General features: G+C 49.7%; 1 pseudogene; it reads left to right on the top strand.

Moving 5' to 3' along the window:
- Nucleotides 1–1,648: 1,648 nt before the first annotated feature.
- Nucleotides 1,649–4,431, top strand: LOC123090078 (uncharacterized; annotated as a pseudogene).
- The last annotated feature ends 1,569 nt before the right edge of the window (nt 4,432–6,000 follow it).

The raw sequence follows: 6,000 nt of genomic DNA, 5'->3' as shown, positions 1-6,000 counted from the left end.
GAGGCTGGGCCTCCGAGCTTCGAGAGGACGGCGCCGCTGCTGAGTTCACAGGAGCCGCTGCGCCCCTTTGAGCCGAAGCCGCAGCAGCCGCCGCAAAGCCCTCGACCTCGGCGGGCTCAGCACCCCCCTTCTTCTTCTTCGCAACCGACTGCGGTCTAATATCAAATGAAGATATTAAGCATCACATCGAGATCCAGGAGCAAGGCAAAGAAGGAACACTTACTGGTCCGTGGCGACGTAGCTCCTCTTCAGGCTCATCAGCGCGGGCTTCACGAGCGCGGCCGATGCTACGTTGTTGGGAGCAGGCAAGCACGCGGTTGGCACCGTGCGAGTTGGCGACGGTGAAGGATGAGTGCTGCCCGGGGGAAACAGTGCCTACCTGCCCCTCTTCACGGCCACTCGCTTCACCTTCTTCAAGGAGGCCCCCAGATCTCGTGGTGACCCCGGCAGGGCGAGCCAGCTCCATGACCGGATGCGCGTTCTCATCCTCATCGTCGGAGAAGCTGCAGAGGAGGTCTCTTTGCCTCGAGGTAGAGGATTCCCCATCCCCCTCCTTGGTGGCTTTGGAGGAAGGGTCGTCGGAGGATAGGTCCACCAAGGAGGCGGTCGGCGGGGGAGGCCTGGTGGACATGAGCCCGCGCTCATTGAAGACAAGCATGACGGCGGCAGTCTCCTCCCTGTCTTCTCGGCGGTACAGTGGGAGGCAATCATCTGGAGGGCTGCTCGGGTCCTTCCCGATCAAGGAAAGCAGGACCTTGTTAAACTTCTCGTCAAGCAGGCTGTCCTGGCGCAGCCGAAGCTTGTCTTCGGCATCCCAAGCTTCCACAAGGGCTGGGAGCGCTCCTAGAGCGGCACCAGGTGCTATGTCAAGAACTCCTTGACAATCATGGCCCCCGTCAGCTTCTCGGCCTTCAAGTCGGCCTCCATCTTCTTCATTAGCGGCCTCAACTGGGGGTCGGTAATCTTCTCAATAGACCACCCCATCTCAGAGGACAGGAGCCCGGTCGGCAACTCCAGTGGGACGTGGGAGCACTTGGCGTCCATGAGGACCCATTTGTTCCAGACGTCCTGCACCTTCTTCCCGGCAAGGAAATCGCGTTGCTACCATGGGCCGCAACAAAGCCAGCACACCCTATGGGCTGGTGGCCATTCACGTGGAGGTAGAAGAAGTGGCGGAGCATGGCGATGGAAGGCATCACTCCCACGAATGCCTCGCAGTAGAAGGCGAAGATGGACAAAAGGAGGACAAAGATGGGATGGAGGTGGAGCGCGTGGATACCGTAGTGGTGGAGGACGCGTAGAAGAAGCGAGATAAAGGAGGAATCGGCGCCGCATAGACGTTGTGCAGGAACATGGGGTAGAAGGTAGTGTTCATGGGTTCCGGCTCGACGGAGGCGACCCAGAGCGTTGTCTTCCCCCATTCGCTGTCATCGCTCGCCATCAGGAGAAGCGCAGTCTGGAGCTTCTCCTTGGCGATGGAGGGTGTGATCAGCGCTAGCTCATACTAGGCAGGGCCGGCAGCCGAGGCTGTTGCCTTCGCTTTCTCGGCAGCCATTGGGCGAGAGCTTGGTGGGGAGGATCGGTAGATCTAGAAGATTTTTCCTGCGTAGGGAGAGAAGGGGATCTGGAGCAAGATGAAAGGAAGGTAATGAAGGCTCAGCGGCAGGTGCCAGGTCCTTTTGTCAGCTGGAAACGGTTGCCGAGGTAGCATGGTGAAGTGGAGACACCCACGTCCCATCAATCGCCATGCGTCGTTCAAGGCTGCAGGCGGTTAGGGCCCGCGATGCTCGGGGGCTACTGTCGGCGTTCTGGATACGGGGCTACCAAGACTTGCCTGCCTGCGGCCCACTACGCGGCTCCATCAACGGCCTGGTACGGCCCAGCTTCAGCATTGACAACTCAAAGCCCTCGCGGAGGGCCAAGCCTCGTGAGGCGGACGATGCCAAGACCTACAAGGGGGTCGGCCTCCTCAGGCTGGCTCCCGAGGAGCAGAGATTTCCATGCAAGGTGCACCTCATGAGGCTCAGCTGGATGAGCCATGACGACCAAGGCCAGGCGGGCGCCAGCGGGCGCAGAGTACCAGTTTCCTCTTTGGTGCAAAGGAGGCAAGCACTAGGCATGGAGTCCCGAGGAATCAGCCAAAGGTTTCCATTCTGGTGCAACAAGACCAAGACCACCAGGACCGCAGGACAGAGGTCATCGCCGAGCCCACCACAGCGTCACGACTAGAGGCTTTTGCAGGCAAAGACCACTTTAGTCAGGATAGGATGTACTTCTTGTCCCCTTTCAAATCTGGCCGTTGTGGGATCCCTTCCCGCCAACATTTGGGAAGAGCATTACTCTGATCCCAAAAATCAGTTACCCCGAGACGATCAATGACTATAGACCAATCACGCTCTTAAACTGATGTCTTAAGGTCATCACTAAAACACTGGCCAACTGTTTGCAAAAAATCATATTAAAGATTGTTCATCATAACCAATATGGATTTTTAAAGGGGAGAACTATTCAAGATTGTCTTGCTTGGGCATATCAGTACATCTACCAATGCCAACACTCAAAAAAGGAAATTATGCTCCTGAAACTAGACTTTGCCAAAGCATTTGACACAATTGAACATGAGGCCATGATTGACATTATGAAAAACATGGGATTTAATGATAAATGGATCAGCTGGATTCGTTGCATCTTCTCCTCGGGCAAATCATCGGTGCTACTTAATGGAACACCTGGCCGCCAATTTATTTGCAAATGCGGAGTACGACAGGGTGACCCCTCTGCTCTCTCATTTTCGTGCTTGCGGCCGACCTCCTTCAAGCGGCCATCAATGATGCTTTTCAGCGGGATTTACTACGTCTACCTTTCCACTCACCAAACCAAAAGGATTACCCAGTGATCCAATATGCCGATGACAGTATTTTGATCTTACCAGCATGCACGCAACAAGCTTAGATCGTCAAGAATATTCTCACTGATTATGCCTCCTCTATTGGGTTAAAAATAAATTTTCACAAATCCACTCTCATGCCCATCAATTGTGACCCAGAAAAAAGTGATGAGCTTGCAAACATTTTTTGTTGTGTTGTGTAAAAGATGCCATTCACTTATCTTGGGCTTCCACTTGGCACTACTAGGCCCACTGTTCAAGAGCTCATGTTTCTAGTCGGCTCGGTCGAAAGACGTTTATCTGCCACCTTGAACATGATTTCCTATGGCCGTAAACTCTCTCTCCTCAACTCTGTGATTACCTCGCTCATTATCTTTGCCATTTGCACTTTGAGGTTGCCGACAAAAATCATCGAACTGGTGAACAAAATAAGAAGGAAATGCTTATGGCTCAAGAAAACTGACTAGGGCGACAAAATTAACTCCTTAGCCTCTTGGGACATGGTGTGTCGCCCCAAGCCTAGTGGCAGTCTGGGTGTGATCAATCTTCATATTCAAGGTGATGCCTTGTTGCTAAAATATCTACACAAATTCTACAATGGCTGGGACACACCATGGGTGCAACTTATCTAGGAGACATATTACACGGACCAAATCCCACATGCTTCCGATGCATGCGGATCATTCTAGTGGAGAGATGTGGCCAAGCTAATGCCAACATACGGAGGTATTTTGATGGCAAACGTGGGAAATGGTCAAAACATCCTCTTCTGGAAAGACATGTGGAGAGACGAAATGTTGGCTGAGTCATACCCTCACACTTTCTCCTACGTAATAAATGAAGATATCTCCGTGAAAGATTTCTTGGGCATCACGTCACTATGGGAGGCGTTTCATCTGCCTCTTTCCCCACCAGCACATGCAAAACTAAGGCACTTACAACTTGAAGTTATGGATGTTTATATTTCCAACGAGCTTGATCAGTGGACATACACTTCGGGCGCCAGCATCTTCATCACAAAAAAATATTATACATTATGCTTCAGAGAGATTCAAGCACACCAAGCTTTCGGATGGATCTAGAAATCAAAGTCCACCATGAAAATTAAAATCTTTGGTTGGTTGCTTCACTCAGATCGCCTCAACACTAGGAATATTCTTAAATGACGACACTACAATATTGGAGAGGTTCATGATTGCATTATCTGGGGCCTACACATTGAAGATATGTTGGAACACCTCTTCTTCGAGTGCCATTTCAGCTCTGACTTCAGGTCCCGCCTTGGCCTCTCTTGTCCTCCTGGTAACTCAAGGCCACAAAACATTTCCAAAGCCAAGGAAGACTAGAATCGACCACTTTTCATGGAGTTATTCTTGTTGGTCGCTTGGAGCATTTGGAAGGAGCGTAATAACAAACACTTTAGGGGGATAACACCCTCAAAAACCTCCTGGTTGGATAGACTTAAGGTTGATATCTCCCTGCTCACTTAGAGGGTTAGGGAAGAACAAAAACAGTACATTACACTCATCCTAGCCACCTTGTAATTCAACTCCTTTCATACCTCCCCCAAAGGGGGATGGACTGTAATTACCATGTACAATGCTACTAATTTACCTTAATATATATACACAGTAGGAGGTACTACTACTATTTCTGGTCAAAAAAACATTTGGGAAGAGGACCAAGGCCACTATAAATAGGACTTAGCCACCACCATAGAAGGGGCAGAGATCCGAACGGAGAGAAGCCATTCCTCCTTCGCCGGCACTCTTGAGCTCAAGAACACCTCAACTACTGAGGTTGTTCATCCACTGTACTAGTTCATCTTGAGCCCCTCGAGGCAATCCACCACAAGGCTGGAGTAGGGTATTACACCGCAAGGTGGCCCAAGCCAAGATAAACTGTTGTGTCTCTCTATCCCTTTGAGCTCGACACGCTAGGATGTGAGGATCGTGAGTAGGCACGCTGGGTAGGTTGAGATCTCCGCACGCACCCTAGAGTTCAAACTTCTCAAGGGTTTGTGGAACCCAAAATCCGACAGATAGGAACTTTGAAACATCGCTCAGGAATATCTATTAGGCAAATTGAGTTGAATTTTGGCCGGAGGCATTGATATGGACATGAAAAGGTGTCCAAAAAGTTTGGATTCAACCAAGCAAAGATAAAGATCACTTGCTTCACATAGTGCCATTTAGGGCAGAATATTAAAAGAATTATTGGAGGATTATTTTTTAACATGGCAATGAAATGTTTTGCCATATTTGAGCTAGATAGGGCCCAAACAATTTATGAGAATTATTTAGGAATTTTTAGAATGACAGAAAGGTGGGTTGCTTCACAACCTAGGGCTAATAGGGCAATTCCTTTAATAGAATAGGAATATTCCCAACAAAAGAATATTGGGATTTGGGCTCGGATGAAAATGACATGATCTAGGGATAGTTTTGGGGATGACAAGCCACTATAAAACCTAGGAAGACATGATCTTCCCAAGTTTTAGAACCACATAGCCCCTGAAAAACAATTGAAATCTACAAATCCAAGAAAATCATCAGAAAAAGAAAAGGGAAAATCCAGGGTCTTACAGTCCCTCTATTGCTGTCATTTTTCCAAAACATGCATTCGTTCGTAGTTTCCACTTCTCTGTTCTCTTCATTGGACATTCTGAGACCAACCACACTTGTAGCCTTGATCTTCGTTTCCTCTCTTGCCTAAGCAGAAGTCTCTCGACACAGTCCACTGACCCCTCACGCATGTCCGAAAAACTTCCCCGAACCCGAACCGGGCTGTAGTTACCGATTGGTCCGGATCATCTCTGAACATCCCCAAAACATCTCCGGTTTCTTACTTGGACTCCCATAGCTTTTTATCCCGACCATCCGATTTCAATCGAACGATCCAAATTCCCTTCCTTTCCATTTATATAATCCACCCCTAGTCCAATTTTTGGCAAACCCTAGAACCTAGCCCCCTTGTCCCATCACGCCACCACCAATCAACCACCCCTCTCATTCCTCATGATCTTCCTCGATCCAAAACCGCAGTCAACCACCTCCCTCCTCGTCTCCCCCTCGATCAAAATCCTCTCCGGCGAACTCCCAGTGTTCCGCCGC

The sequence above is a fragment of the Triticum aestivum genome, chromosome 4B, assembly GCF_018294505.1.
Source record: "Triticum aestivum cultivar Chinese Spring chromosome 4B, IWGSC CS RefSeq v2.1, whole genome shotgun sequence".
Taxonomy (NCBI): Eukaryota; Viridiplantae; Streptophyta; class Magnoliopsida; order Poales; family Poaceae; genus Triticum; species Triticum aestivum.
Note: the sequence above shows the minus strand (reverse complement) of the source record. Positions and strands in the feature narration are given on the sequence as shown.